This window comes from Neopelma chrysocephalum, unplaced genomic scaffold, assembly GCF_003984885.1.
Source record: "Neopelma chrysocephalum unplaced genomic scaffold, ASM398488v2 Primary Assembly neopelma1_198, whole genome shotgun sequence".
In the NCBI taxonomy this organism is placed as follows: domain Eukaryota; kingdom Metazoa; phylum Chordata; class Aves; order Passeriformes; family Pipridae; genus Neopelma; species Neopelma chrysocephalum.
In genome coordinates, this window is record NW_020897860.1 from 77,386 (window position 1) to 93,415 (window position 16,030).

The window sequence follows — 16,030 nt, forward strand, 5'->3', positions numbered from 1 at the left end:
CAGCCAAGTTTCTTTCAGCCAGAATCCCCAAAGCAGTCGTGTAAATTGTGCCTCGTTGTAGAGAGGTATTTTCAAGGGGAGAAATAAATAAAATAAATATTTTAAGGCTTCTCTGAGCTGCAGGTACATTTCCACGTTTTACTTCCGTGGAAAAATGCTGCCAGGCTCGTGCCCCCAGCTCTGCCCAAAGCAAACCTCTTCATTTCAGGTGGTTACTCACACACAGACAACGTGATGATTGTAAACTCCCGGGAGAGAGTGACCTCCTCCCCTGCCAGATTGTGAGGACAAGCTTCTCAAAAGGGAAAAAAAGAAGGATTTTTTAAGGATCTTTAAAGAAAGACTTAACACTCAGGCCTCATTTCATCAGCAGCTTTCCTGTGATGCAGTTGTTATGAGCATCTTCCCTACCACAGTCTGAGTAACAACAGATAGACAGTGAGATAATTCCTCAGTGCTTTGGAGCTCCACCAGCACTGAACAAACAAAAGATGATTGCAAACTTTTTGAATCACCTCCCCAGGCCTCTTTTATCTACTTCTCACCTATTACAACAGCTTTAAAGAGAAGCATATGAATGACACTGGAAAATATTCTTAGAGTGCCGTGCAGAGGCTGAGAACATCAGCAGGATATTAAACAGGAAGGAAAAGTGTTTTTGCAAAGTATGCCTGTGATAAACTTTAGGAAAGAGGAAAATACAGTTTGGTATGGATGTAAGATGACATCTTTTATTTCCTGGAAAAGCAGGACTCCTTCAAAGCACTGGGGATGTACCAGGGATGGAAAGTCACATCCCTGACAAAGCAGCTGATCCTACTCCCAGGGGAAGCATTTTCCCTGTGCCCCATTCCATGCCTGGCTCCAGCAAACTGGCCAGGCTCTATAAACCTGGGTCAGAAGGCTGAGCAATGACCCCCTGTACCCTCCCAGGGCACACAGAGCCCCCAGGACAGAGAATATTTCACCTAAACCCTGATCCCTCAGCCCGGGATTCACACACCACCTTGCCCACAGTGTTTTCTCCAAAGGGAAAAGCCCTTCTTGTTCTGAGGAGAATCAGTGATTTATGGCTTTTATTGGAGACTCAAAGTGTGAGATGACCCAGCAGCAGCTTTTAAGCCACCCAGGAAGATTTTAACCCCCCCTCACTGCCCACAAGGCACAGTCAACAGTGCTGTGTAACCTCCCACATTCTGTCGGAATTATTCCTCTCCAATTTTTCTTTCTGCTGTTTTGTCCTCAGATGGAAGTTCTGTCCCCTTGGAGCCCCCTAACCCACCTTTCCCTGTGGATACAGGACCTCTCAACTGCTCTCAGACAACTTCCATAGTCCAATTTTAAAAACTGCTCAGTCGAGCCATTCACACTTTGTCACTTTAATGTCTCCTTATAAATCAAGCCCTCAATCTCCATCACTTTTGCTGTCCTTCCAGAGCAGTCTAGTCCTCAGTTTCTATTCTCTCTGGCAAGCTGATAAAAGGCAACAGCAAATATTTACACGTGTCCTGCAGTTTGCAAATTGGAGCAGCAGCTTTGTTGTGCGTTGAGGTGTGTTCTGGTGTTTACTCTGCCTCTTCACTGCATTCTCATGCTTAAAAACCTCACTAACCTTCCAGGCGGGAAAAGATCACCAGGTAATCAAAATACTGAATACTGAAAAGGTCAACATAATGCTGTACAGAACCTGAGCTACCACGATGTATTAGGTATTAAAATTATTGTATCTTGCACTTCTGAGAAAGAGCAAGGGAGAAAAAGAGCAAAGGATGGAGCATTAATCCACTGAGTGTCAAAGACAGCAATGAAAAGGAGAAAGACACGGTCTGGAACACAGTTTCGATTCAGTTTTTGTTTGTTTTGGTTTGGTTTTTTCCCTAAAGAGGGTTTTCCCCCTTTCTTTTCTGAGATAAATTTTCAGAATAAAGCAGCTGTCCAAAAAGATCTGAAATAGGGGAGAAATTCTGGCCTGGAATAGAACGAGTTGGAAGACTCTGCTACAAGTAATTGAGATATTTATTCCACTATTTGCATCCTTCAGCTGCTGTTACTGACAGTGCTCTTTGTGTGATGCTGGTCCTACAGCAAAAGGAGACAGGGGAAGAAAGGACCTTTCCCACAGAGGTTTTCAACTGCACCAGCCAGGGCAGTGATGGAGGAGGTTTTATTATTCATGCTCAGGAAACAAGGGCTATGAATTTGCTGAAATTCCTCCAGAGGGTTTCAACAGCACAGACACAGGAGTTGCATTTGCATTAAACAATGGCTGAATAAATAAATCAGCATTTCCAGCAATTAGTCAGCACTGGGATTGTTGCCTCGTGCTGGGTAATGTAACACCACGTCCAGGGGGCAAAAACTGAAATTCTCCATGAAAAGTGTAGCCAAAATTGCTTTACTGTTATTTTTCTTTTTTAAAGGGAATAAAAGTTGCAACACTTTCAAAGTAAAAAGGAAAGTTGTTTTGCCACTTCAAACTGCTACAAAAGAGTTGAAGTGTGTAAACATCAACCCAGAAAACCTCAAAACATCTCAGGGTTGTGATTCCAGTTTTTTGTTACGTCGTATTTTTGTTCCAGGGAACAGAAAATATTTTTTAGCTGTTGAAACACACGCAAAAAGTCGATTTTTAAGATGTTTACAGAAGAGGATTTATCCACAGCTTTTTCGACAATGACAAGTTTGAAGTAAAATAAAAAATTAACAGTTTATTCGACGGAATAGATTCTGGTTCATCTGTCCTGCTGCAAGGGGGGTTTAAGGGCACATTTGTGACACACACGTTTCTCCTCACAGCCCTGCCCTTTGGTTGAAGTGTTTGCAAGGTCAAAAAAGGCTCTAAATGTAGATTTACGTGTGTTTCTGGGGTTGGCAAGGTAAGTGACAGCTCGGAGGCTGAAGGGACCCGCTGGATGGATGGTCTGAGTCCCTTGGCCACACATCTGTTACACCCTGGAAGCTCAGCACGGGAAGATGGAGAGGCAGTGGCAGCAAACCAGCCCTCCATTCATCAATTAACTTCATTTTTCAGAGCAGCATAATGAATATCCCAGGGAGTGGTTAATGCCAAGCACAGGAAATAGAGTGGAGCAAACCTACACTTGGGAATGAGGGTCTGGAGCAGCTTTCTGCAAAATGCTGCTCCCCTGGCCAACAATCCATCCTGCCCAGGAGAATCAGCTGCTTCTGGAAGAGAAGAGAGGTCACAATGTCACAGGGTGAGCAAAGAACAAACTGCTCTGAATTTTGGGTTCTTAATATCCCCCCTGCCTGAAAATGAGGGTGAGGGGACAAACCCTGAGTGTGCCTAAATGAGCACTCCCACAACTCCTCAGATGGAATTGGTAAGGGGATTTTATTGTAGGGTTTGCCCCAGACAGGGCACAACTCAACAGGTTGGGAGGAAGAATAGAAAAGCCTCAAACACAAACTGGCTTCAGCCTTATATCCTCAAGATAGGGAAGGTGCTAAAACAAGGGGAGGAGTTAAGGCAGAGCATGCAAATCATGACCATATAAGGAAAAAACATAAATATGCATAATACTGCAGCAAAATTCAAGAATCACAGACACAGGGAAAAAGGTAAAACATATACAAAACCATACAATGGCAATAAACCAAATGCAGAATTTATAATTTTCAATCCCTCAACACCTGGCCAACAATCCATCCTGCCCAGGAGAATCAGCTGCTTCTGGAAAAGAAGAGAGGTCACAATGTCACAGGGTGAGCAAAGAACAAACTGCTCTGAATTTTGGGTTCTTAATATCCCCCCTGGCTGAAAATGAGGGTGAGGGGACAAACCCAGGAGCGCTCTGTGCTGAGAACTGGCTCTCCCAGGTCCCTTTGGCCATCCCAGGGAAAGGTTTAGCTTTTATTTCAGACAAATCCAAGCAGCAAAACACAAGCTGGAGGTGCCGGCCCGAGTGGAGGTCTGAAAAATAAAAGCTAGACATGATTCCAGTATGGGGAAAACTTTATTGAACACAAGAACACAATTTTAAAGGCATCTGGGGCTGGACATGTTAATGAAGGGGACAACCTGTGTTAATTGGGGAGTTACACAAGTTTTTACTGCAATTTCCAAATAGGTAATTTTTCTGCAAGTAGGATTACATGGGGGATAGAGGGATTACAGGGGTTTAGACGTGGTTTTAACAATCATCTCAAAAAGTCCTTTCTTAATTCTTCTTGGAGCCAGGTTTATATCTCGGGGTTGCACATCAACAGGTCTCAGGACAAGGGTCCAAATTTCTTGAATCACGAGATGTTTGTCAGCCTTGTTTTCCAAGGTTTGTGATTCAAATTTACTGAGCCTCCTTTTGCTGAGAGCTGGTTTTTGTCCCCTTCAGGCCCGGGCTCACAGGGTTGGACAGCCCCATTCACAAGGGTCACACCTGCAGTGGTCACTCCTGCCCTGGAACAGCCCACGGGGACACGAGCAGGTTATTCACAGCCCCAACTTGATTGTTTTTGATGAGCTGGATATTTATCCACTTCCAGCTCTCTGAGGTGTCACAGTCTGCTTGGAGATGTCCCGTGAGATCCTTGAAAGCGCCAGCCCGAGATGATGCTGTGAGACTTCTCCAAACAAAGAAACTTTCTCTTTCCACACTAATTGAGGAATCAGAGGATCATGGAGGGTTTGGATGGGAAGGGACCTTAAAAAGGACATCCAACCCCAGCCCCTGCCATGGGCAGGGACACCTTCCACCAGCCCAGGTTGCTCCAAGCCCTGTCCAACCTGGCCTTAGACACTTCCAGAGATGGGGCAGCCACAGCTTCTCTGGGAATTCCATCCCAGCCCCTCACCACCCTCACAGGGAAGAATTTTTTCCTCAAGTCCAACCTAAACCTACTCTCTTTCAGAACCTAAACCTGCTCTCTTTCAGTTTGAAAACTGAAACCATTTGTGCTGCAACTGAAGAACCCCAGCAGAGTTTTGTCCCAAAATCTGGCTCCTCTCCACATTTTTCTTCATTAGAATATTTAAAAAAAAAAAAAAAGACAAAAAGGCGACATTACCATGATTTGTGTTTGCCTTTGATGCTTTGTTTGATTTCAATCACTTTCCCCTTCACTCCTCAGATAATGGCTCATTAATAATTTCTTTTTGGAAATTGCAGTTAAATAAGAGTAGAAACAGACACAGTAAATTTCTAGATAAGTAACTTGAGATGATACCATCAATAAAATCCTGGGTGGCAATAATGTTACCATATTAAATTTACAGCATCTGGTTAAACAATCTTTCCCTTCCTTCACTATTCCAAATGTTGCTTCAGGATATCTTTTTATAGAGGATAATTTGTGCTTTTATGGTGGGACTGTAAACAGGCAGGGAAACTCATATTTTGGTGCATTCCACATGCTGGGCTCCACTTCGTGGAGTCTTTCAATAAAACCTCATGCCCTCTTCCAGCTTCAAAACTGGAAATGCAGGAATTTCCTTTCCATTATTCCCATTATTTGATGCTGCACAAAGACAGGGACGTGTTAGCAGGACACAGGGAAAAACAGGAACGTGGTATAAAGACCTGAAGAAAAATCCCTATGAGCCAAAATCTTTAGTTTTAGGGAAAAAACAGCACAGAGAAAAGGATGATTTCTCCTGAAAGGGATTAAACGTGGCCTTAAAACCCAGGGAAGCAAGATGGGGGGTTTAAATAATGCCAGAATCCTGAGCCTTGCTCAATCCCTCCTCCACCTGTCAGAACCTCCTGCCACTGTCACTGTTTTGGGACAAGAGCAGTGATTTACCAGCCTGGCTTAACAGTCTCCTAAACCCAAAGAGCCAGTATTTATGTCCCAGGTATCCAGGCTTGTTGATATTGGGAAAAAAATAAAAGGAAATGGTGGATATCAACTCTGGGGTTTATTTTTATTGTTCTCATTGATCCAGGGAATTAGGAAGGGAATTCTGAAAGAGTCTGGATTGCTCTGCCTTCAGGTTCATGGGGTGCTCTGCCCCAGGGGGGTGAATCCTACAGGATTTAAAGGAAATTAAATTAAAAAATCCATAATGCAACTTCATTTCATAGTCACTACCAAGATGTCAGACTTGGCTGATGGGCTGGAAAAAAAAAAGCTACTGGTTTTCTTCCAAAATAACTGGGTCTTGCAATAGTTTTAACAGAAGTTGAATAAACTATTTTTGAACAAAAAAGCCTCCTTTTCAAATTTTTAAAGCCCAGAATTAGGAATGTGCATGTTTAAATCAACATTTTCCCTAACCTGATACACAGCAGTTTCGTGCTCAGGGGACACACTTCATGTGGTTAATTTGAGAGAGAGCCCAGAGGTGTCATGAGAGGGAAAGGAGAAAAAAAGAAAACTAATGGGCTATTCATGACTTGGTAATTTGTTGTGGTTGTTGCAAACCTGAAAGAAAAATCTATTTTCTTATTGACAGTTTCCTCTCTCCCAGAAGTGGATATTCTGCTTTATTGCCGGTGGTTTGTCTGTCGTGGGCTCTGCCATTGATTTCTCTGGGTTTGGTAAGAGTGAAACCTATTAATCTGGGGAAAACAGCAGGAAATATTGCATTAAAAAATGCCATAAAACCAGGCTTTGGGGACGAGGTTGGATTCCTTCAATATTTGTAAGTAGAAAAATTTAGGCAACTGTCAAAGAGTATCCAAAGATGAGGGAGGATCATCCATACGGTGCCTGGGCAGCTCCAATGGATTTGAGGATCAGGGTCCTGGGAATTTGCACGGCCACATCCAAGAATAACAAGAGTTATCCCATGGTTCTGTCGGACCTGTTTTCTGCCAGGGAAGAGTAAAACCTTTGAGTAATTCCTCCCCCTGTGTATTCATCAACCCTCAGTTGATTTTTCACACTATTCCAGACAAAAAATATGTATTTATGCTTAAAGACCACTGAGTGAGTTGGAATGAAGCTGGAAGTTCAGTCCTCTCAGCCTTATTTTAGCCTGTGCTGTTCATCCTGGGCAAATTCCATGGGATTTGGTTCCTCAGGCACCCAACTCAGGTTAAGACATTCCCATTTTCTCTCCTTTTCTCTCCAGTCCTTCCCATCTGGATCTGTGGGACTCCCACATCCCGTGTGCTTCCAGACCTCTCTGACAGCCCCAGCTCGTGCTCCAAAGTGCTGCAAAAGCACAGGAATTGAGGGGTTTCATGATTTCCTACAGCTACAGGTGCTTTTACCTTCTGAAATACTGATCATTCCTTAACAAGAGTGAAAAAAATAATGAAGATTAAGGTAATGAAACCCCATCTTGGATTTGGCAGTGGAGCACCACAAGGCATAAAGATATTTCTGATTCATTTACTGCCTTTTGTTTGTTCTTCAATAAATTCAGGGGATTAAATCCTCTATTGTAAGAATTCCCATTATAAAAATAATTATATAAATGTAAAATTATATAAATTTATAAATTTAGTTAAAATATGTAGTAATTTATAATTAAATTTATATATTGCATAAAAATTAGATTTTAAAAATGCAACATTTACATATAATATTAATGATGTATATGATATTATATACTTTTTATATTATATTAATTCTATACTAAAAGATATAATTATATTAATAATAAATATTCATTTATATTTTATATAATTCTATATTAATGATTAAATTTAATATTAAATTTTATATAAATTTTTGTATAAGTTATATTATAGAAATTTATACAAATTTAAATTTAAATAAGTTATAGAAATTCCCATTATAAAAGAGATATTAAGAAGTGAAATTCCCATTATAACATGCTAAAAACTGAGCCTTAAACATTTAAATAACACACTTAAAGAAAGAAGGAAGAATAAACACATTCTAGCGAAACCCTGATTAAAGAATTCACTTCCCAAAGCATTTTGTTCCCAGATCCGCCCATTTTTCCTGTGTTTTACTCCAGCTAGTGAGCAGTGATAAAAATTCCAGAGGCTCATACCCACATTGCTCCCCTGCAAATTAAACCATTAATGAATTGGAGTTGTTTCTTTTCCTCATGACAATTTTAGTACTATTTGACCTGGATATTTCTGGGACTACAAGGCTGAAAAAATCTCATTTCTGTCATGTCAGCAAAGCCTGACAGGGCAGGAGCAGTTTTGAACAGCAGGTCCAGCAATTCCACTCCTGATAAGCGAGAAAATCCATGTTCCTGTGGGAAAAGGGAGGCAAATGAAACCAGAGTGACACGGGACCTTTAGGATCACTAAAGGGGAACTAAAGGGGAACAGATGTGACACCAAGCTGGGGGGGAGTGTTGATCTGCTGGAGGGCAGGAGGGCTCTGCAGAGGGACCTGGACAGGCTGGATCCATGGGCTGATTCCAGCAGGATGAGGTTCAACAAGGCCAAGGGCGGGTCCTGCCCTTTGGCCACAACAACCCCCGGCAGCCCCACGGGCTGGGACAGAGTGGGGGGACAGAAAGGGCCCTGGGGGGACTGACTGACAGCAGCTGAACATGAGCCAGGGGGGCCCAGGGGGGCAAGAGGCCAATGGAGCCTGGCCTGGCTCAGGAATAGTGTGGCAGCAGGAGCAGGGCAGGGATTGTGCCCCTGCCCTGGGCACTGGGGAGGCCACAGCTCGAGTGCTGTGCCCAGCTCTGGGCCCTCAGGTTGGGAAGGATGTTGAGGGGCTGGAGCAGGGGCAGAGAAGGGCAACGAGGCTGGGGAAGGGTGTGGAGCACAAGTGCTGTGAGGAGCAGCTGAGGGAGCTGGGGGGGCTCAGCCTGGAGAGGAGGAGGCTCAGGGGAGACCTTCTCACTCTGCAACTCCCTGACAGGAGGGGGGAGCCGGGGGGGGTCGGGCTCTGCTCCCAGGAACCAGCAGTAGGACAAGAGGGCACAGCCTGGAGCTGCCCCAGGGCAGGTTTGGGTTGGCCATGGGGAAGAAGTTCTTCCCAGAGAGAGGGATCAGCCCTTGGAATGGGCTGCCCAGGGAGGGGGTGGAGTCCCCGTCCCTGGAGGTGTTTAAGCAGAGCCTGGATGTGGCATCAGTGCCATGGTGGGGGTGACAAGGTGGGGTTGGGTCACAGGTTGGACTCGATGATCTCAGAGGTCTTTTCCAACCCGGTTGATTCTGTGATAATAATTTGTTTTTAAAATATACTGAACATTGAAACACCAATATTCATCCATCATCACATTAATGCTGTGAGCACAACTAACCACCACCAGCCACCGAGCACAGCCCTGCTTCTCCGAATAGTGGGAGAAACAACAGAAAACACACAGGCCTGACACCCAAAAAAACAATTGCTGTTTTAATTTCCAAGTCAGATCTGTCCCTCACTTGAATTTGGCAACTCAGCTTTACCTACGGAGCTGCATAAATAACAAACACAGGCTGCTTGATCTGCCTTTGCAATCTCCTGCCTCCTAAGAAAAAAATAACTAAAAAACACCTGCTTATTTGGCAACAGAAAGGCAGCTGATGGTGTCAGGGGTGTGACAGCAGCCCCCTCCCCTCGTTTGTCAGCCCCAGGGGGCTCGGCCATCACAGAGATGATTCAGCCACACTTGATTAGCACAGATCAATATTACTTTCTAAAAAAGGCCACCTGCAGGTCCCCTCCAGCCAAGTGGAATTAAGGAGTGTGCATTTTCCCCGAGGAGAGTGAACGGGAAGCTCTGGAGCTCACGCTCCAGATCCAGGATTGCCTGCCTTCAACACACAGAGAACTCGGAGCTGGAGGCTGTGGGAGGCAGGGATGGTGTTCCCACAGTCAGTTCAGAGGGCCTTTGGTGTCCAAACCCAGCCCTGCAGCACATTTGTAAACAGGTGCTCCGTGTGTAATTGTAGGAATAAGTTCTGGAACAGGGCGAGACACCGACCTGGGCACAGGGTCATAAAAGGCTCTGCAGGGATTCATCTCTCAGGGTGAGCTGAACCAGCTCTGCACAGGGTGATTCCAGACAATCAGAGAACATCAGAAGGGTTTAGGTTAGAAGAGATTAAATCCCATCCAGTCCCACACCCTGCCATGGGCAGGGACACCCTGCTCCAAGCCCTGTCCAACCTGGCCTTGGACACTTCCAGGGATGGGGCAGCCACACCTTCTCTGGGAATTCCATCCCAGCCCCTCACTGCCCTCATAGGGAAGAATCCCTTCCCAAAATCCCGTCTCACCCCACTCCCTGGCATTTAAATCCATTCCAGTGACAGGTTAATCCCAAGTCTTTCAGCTGCCTCTGGGCTGGAGCTGAGGAGGGTCTGAGACCCCCAGTGCTGCTGGTGGGACGGAGCTGGAGCTGCCAGAGATGGGCAAGAACATGGAATGGTTTGGGTGGGAAGGGACCTTGGAGATCATCCAGTGCCACCTCCTGCCATGGGCAGGGACACCTTCCATAGACCAGGTTGCTCCAACCTGGCCTTGGACACTCCCAGGGATGGGGCAGCCACAGCTTCTCTGGGCAACTTCCAGAGTTTAGGTGGGCACCAACAAAAATCAACGGAAGTTTGTTGTTGACATAAATTAATCCACAATTATGTCCTCGGGCTCCTGGTCCTGCAGTGCAAACAGCAAACTGGACTGGAGAAACACCCTGGTGTGGAGTTAAGGATCCATCTTCAATTCCAGCATTTGCATCTGCTTTGCCAGGTTGAATCAGTGTGTTCCTTGGAGTCTGGAGCCTGGGCTGGCAGGATGGACATGCAGAGCCAGGCTGTGGTTGACTCCATGTGAACCTGGACAGAGAGGGAAGAGCAGGAACATGCCCTGGGACCCCCCACAGCAGGGAGCCAAGGGCCCACACCACACAAATCCTCAGCAAGGATGGGAAGAGGAACCAGGAAAACACAAAAAGAGCCTATTCCATGGTTTCCCAGCTTGGAAACAGAAGGTACAAACAAGAAAGAAAGAAAAATAAAGCTAATAATTGGATTTTAAAGTTTATAATTATCTCTATCCGTATTTAGAAAAAAAAGTCTCCTTGTGAGACCGGGGCAGCTCGAAGGGTCTCTGATCTGCACTACCTGGTTCAAAACCTCTTTCTGTTAATAGCCATTTAAAGTTCATTTCCACTCAGAAGCAATTGGGTGTCACAGGCACGAACAAGCTTTGACAAGGAATTTGTGGCAGAGGTGAAAATCATCTTGGAAACACCTCGGAGGAAAAGACAGGCACTGCATCGTTCAGGAGCAGGTGATTCAAGCTGTGACCCAACTCCATCATCTCTGGGTAGAGAGATGTAACAAGAGCCTTTTGATGCTCTGAAGATGAAAAGAAATTAAAACTACTAAGGATTGTTTAATTAAATTAAACATTGTGTGTTTTAAGTAGATTAAAAATTTAAACATGACTAATTTAGGCAGGGCTGGAGGGTTTCCAGGGATGGGAACAGAGCTGGGGAAGGGGCTGGAGCACAAGCCATGCTCAATTTTTCAGACTTCAGAAACGCCACCTCAGCAGCTCTGCCTAATCCACTGCTCAGGCTCTAATCTGTATCACAGAAAAACCTATTTGCCATATGTTGATTTATTTTTAGCCCCCAAAAAATCATTAGGAAAAACGAGTGTGGCAGAAAACCTCTGCTGGAAAGAACAGGAGTGACGTTGGAGGCAGGACTAAAGCTCTTGTTTCCTGGGTTTAGGGCCATTAGGCTTTGGTGTGATGGCAGAGTGATCATGTGGCATCAGTGGGGATGGGATTTTTATTTTTATATATATAAATAAAAATAAATATATAATATATATAAAAATACACATAAATATATATTAAATTTATCAATATATAATATACATTTTTTTTATACTCCTCCTCCCAAATGCAGATGATTCTGAGAGGGGCATATTTCAGAGCTGGACATTCCAGCCCAGCAGTTTTATTTATCTATGGGCAATGATATTGAGAACCAGGTTAAAGAAAAAGGAAGGGAAAAAAAGAATACAGCAAGCCCATAAATTAGAATAATGTTACATTAGAAAGGTACACATTAAACAGATATTTTTTTGTGCATAAACAGGCCTCTCACTGTAACAAAGACGAGCAAAAACCAACTTCTTGTCAAATCTTTGTGTTTCCAGCAGAGTACTGTGACCTGCTCACTGCCCTACACTAATTAACTACTTAATTAATGGCTTAAAATAGATGTAAGTGACCATCACACTGACAAAGGTGTGACAAGAGTTAAAGAAGCTCCTGACAGAGGACACGAGATGGGTATGAAATTAAGGAAAACAATGAAATAAATCCAAGGAAATGCAGTTTTAGTTCCCTGCTTGTGCCTGGAGGCACATTTCACCTTTAGTGAAAATATTTTCAACAACAGGATCAAGATCTGGATTTTCCCAAGGCTCAGAATATTTCTTCCAACACTGAACTTGGACACAAACAGGTGAGTGAACTTGATGGAAGGGATTCATACCAGGGGATGGTTTCTGTGGCTGCTCAGCACTAACAGGTCATGCAGCTCCCTCCTGACTTCTGCACCTCCAGGTAATCAACACACCTTGTGCTGCCTGTTTTCTATTAATAATAGATGGGGCCCAAGCTAAGAAATGATGGTTAATTCCATTACACTACAAATGCCAAAACATTCTAATTATTATTTTAAGTTTCTCCCTGAATAAACTTTATTAACGATTTCTTCCTCTGCAGGCAAATTTCTACAACTCTCACACCATAATTAAATTAGCATTGTTTATGTTTTAGAGTATTTAAAGTCTGAAATTACAGGCAATAACTATAAAATAGAGTGATAATTAATGATAATAACTCATTCCTGCAGAAACTGGGCTGATGCTCAGCAGTTACGACACTTTTTATTCCCAACAGCTACTTTATGGTACTTGAAATTACTTAGTAATTCTCCCAAGCTAATTTTTATTGCCAGGCAAAACTTCCTGCAGCAGAGGGACAGGTTGTGGTGTTCCCACTTACACTGCTGGAGTCTCAGATCATTTCTCACTGTTCCTCTGGGGCACTGAAATACAGCTTTGAACACAAGTGATGTCTTGTCCAGACACTGAAGACTTTGGACTGAGGTTTGGGTTGGAAGGATCTTAAAGTCCATCCATTCCACCCCTGCCATGGGCAGGGACACCTTCCACTAGCTCATGTTGCTCCAACCTGGCCTTGGGCACTTCCAGGGATCCAGGGGTAGCCACAGTTTCTCTGGGAATTCCATCCCAGCCCCTCCCCACCCTCCCAGGAAAGAATTTCTTCCCAATATCCCATTTAAACCAGCACATGGAATCATGGAATGGTTGGGGTTGGAAAGCAGCTTAAAGCCCATCCTGTTCCACCCCCTGCACCTTCCACTACTCCAGTTCCAGCCTGGCCTTGGGCACTCCCAGGGCTGGGGCAGCCTCAGCTTCTCTGGGAAGTTCATTTTCTGTGCCACTCCTGGCTCAGCAGCCACGGGCACCTGATGCTGGAGAAGACCCTCTGTGGTTTGGGGACACCCCTTGCCCACCCCAGTGGGAGCTCTGGCCATCAGCAGCCAAGCCTGGATCTTCCCTGGAGAAAACTTCTTGCACAACTTCAGCCAACAACAACAACAACAACAAAAGTCTGTGGGAAGAACGAGTCTAAATTCTCCTTGTTGTAAAAGCTGGTGCAGCATCTAAATCTTGGGAAGTTTTTTGTGTTTTAGCATGGAACAAAGCTTTAAATCACAGAGACTACAGTAGAATTGCTTTTGCTTTTTTTAAAAAATGGGGCCTCATCCACCAGGAAGCCGAGGGCGAGGGATCAGCACAGCAGCAGCAGCAGCTGAGCCATCACTGGAGACACTCCAGAGAAATACTATTAACTCTCCAAGCTCCAGAGTCCCAAAGATCACAGGACTGAGTGATTTTTTTGGCACTGGCACAGGTTGCCCAGAGAAACTGTGGCTGCCCCATCCCTGGCAGTGTCCAAGGCCAGGTTGGAGCAACCTGGGCTAGTGGAAGGTGTCTGTGCCCATGGCAGGGGGTGGCACTGGATGGGCTTTAAGGTAGTTTCCAACCTAAACCAGTCCAGGACTCCATGATTTTAAATGATCCATTTGTCTGTTTTGATAGAGATCTGATGTATTTTAGGCTTCTGTAAATACAAATGATAAAGAAGAAGTTACACATTGAAAGGGGTGTCTGTACTCTCAGCTCTGGCCTTCTGAAGTCAATATAGAATTGCAGATCCTCTCAGATACAGCTGCAGCCTTCACTCAAAATGAGTGCCCACTACCTGGAAAGGTGGATTTAGTTCATCCAAGACCAAGATCAGAGAATTTTCCCAAAAATATTTTTCTTTTTTTTTAGCTGCAGCTGCTGATTGAGACCCTCACATGGGATGGGGCTCCCAGCTGATGTAACTCCACCAAGTTTTAAATGAGTAAGTTTGGAAGCAGCACAATGAGCTGACCTGTCATACTCCCCAAATTCACACAGAAACACCCAAATACCACCACCACCACCACTACTTTCTATTCCCAGCTGTTGAGCTGAGCAGCTCCACACACATTGTTTTGCAGCCCATGAAGTGAACTGTTGTTCATGTGCACGCACTAAATTAATTATATGTAATTTAATTAAAGGTATTTAATGCACCTTGCAGGTGCACTGAGTGACAATAGAGTGTCCCCCATCACCCCAATTCCCACAGGCAGCTGAGCAGCCCAAGGAGAGCAGGAGGACCCCCCTGATTTATGAAAGTGTGAACAGAAGGTCCTGAAATCTCAGGGATCAATTCTGATACCCGTCAGTGTGATTTGTACGACGTGAGGTGAGACAGGTCCACCCTGCCTTGTAAATGCCTCATAAAAGACAGGCCCAGAAGAATTTATGGCTCAGACAGACAAGATTGATGCCGTGAGGGTCGTGAGGGTCCCCTCATGGAAAGTGAGGAGAACTAATTGCTCCTATTGGAGCCCAGAGCCAGTTGGGAAAAGCCGAAGCCGCTGGACCTGCACTCCTCAACAGCTCCTCAGCCAGCCAGGAATCTGGGCTGCTCTTCCTATACAAGAAGGATTTAAATCCAATTAGACTCCCCATTTTGTTGGCAATATCTGTGTATTTACAGCACGCTCCTTGCTGTGGTACCTCAGCATCTGTTCCAGGAAATCTTCCCAGGCACAGCCAGGTCACTCCGTGTCCATCCAGCCAATTATTTTAGGAGCAGTTAGAGATTTCCACTATAGCAAAAGTAGTTTCTTGGCAACTAATAGAGCTCTGAGGAGACATCCCTCTTGATTAGAGCATAGATCTTTACTCTGACACCCCTGAACTTTTTATGGTTGGTTGCAAGTTCTGCAGGCACAGGAGAGAGGAAAAATCCCAACCTTTATCCGCTGATGGATGAACATTTAAGCTGCTGCTGCCACCTTGCTTCTCAGCTGGACACAAAAAATGTAGTGGTCAAGTAGAAACCAGTTGTGTCTTTGCCTTGCTTGGAGTGAAAACATCTCTGCAAGGAGCACAGAGAGCCACAGGCACTTCACGCTCGCTTTGCCCTGGCACCAGTGCATCACACCGGGCACTGATCACACCCCCTCAGTGCCCTGTGGCATCAGGATGTGCCACTTCCCTTCACCTCATCACAAACCTTTGGGATGCTGCCCAAGAGCTGCTCTCAGAGCCGAGCATTTGCTCTCTCCCAGGAGGATCCCACGGTGGGTATCGATCCCTCCAGCCTCCCATTACTTCCCACTTAGCAAATCCCACTTGGATTTGCTGCACTTGTGTGACACTCAAGGTCCTTTTCAGTCGAGTGGATGAACAAACCTGGTATTTAAATCTCCTTCAGCTAATCCAGCCCATTTAGACTGCAGAGGGTTTAAAGAAAGAGCAGTTAAACAATAGGCACTTGACCTGCCATCTCAGGTAGGAAAATGTGAGAGATCCTGGAGGTGGATAAGGGGCTTTAATCTCTTCAGCCAACACACCTGCAGCTGCAGAAAGCAGTGTGAATAAACCTTCAGGTACTCCCCCTCACTCCTGCTTTCTTCCTCTGCTGGTAGAAGTTCCTATCATTAGCACAGAATCCTCTCACAAACACCAGTTTAACTGTGTTGTATCATAGAATATCCTGAGTGGAAAGGGACCCACATGGATTATGGAATTCCAGC

General features: G+C 44.8%; 1 long non-coding RNA gene across 1 annotated transcript; it reads right to left on the reverse strand.

The window, feature by feature from the left end:
* Positions 1 to 219: 219 nt before the first annotated feature.
* On the reverse strand, positions 220 to 3,924 carry LOC113977054. Its single transcript, XR_003537254.1, has 3 exons — positions 3,805 to 3,924; positions 3,100 to 3,186; positions 220 to 292 (listed from the first exon to the last, which is right to left on the reverse strand). It is a non-coding gene; the product is annotated as an uncharacterized LOC113977054 (long non-coding RNA).
* Between the last annotated feature and the right edge of the window lie 12,106 nt (positions 3,925 to 16,030).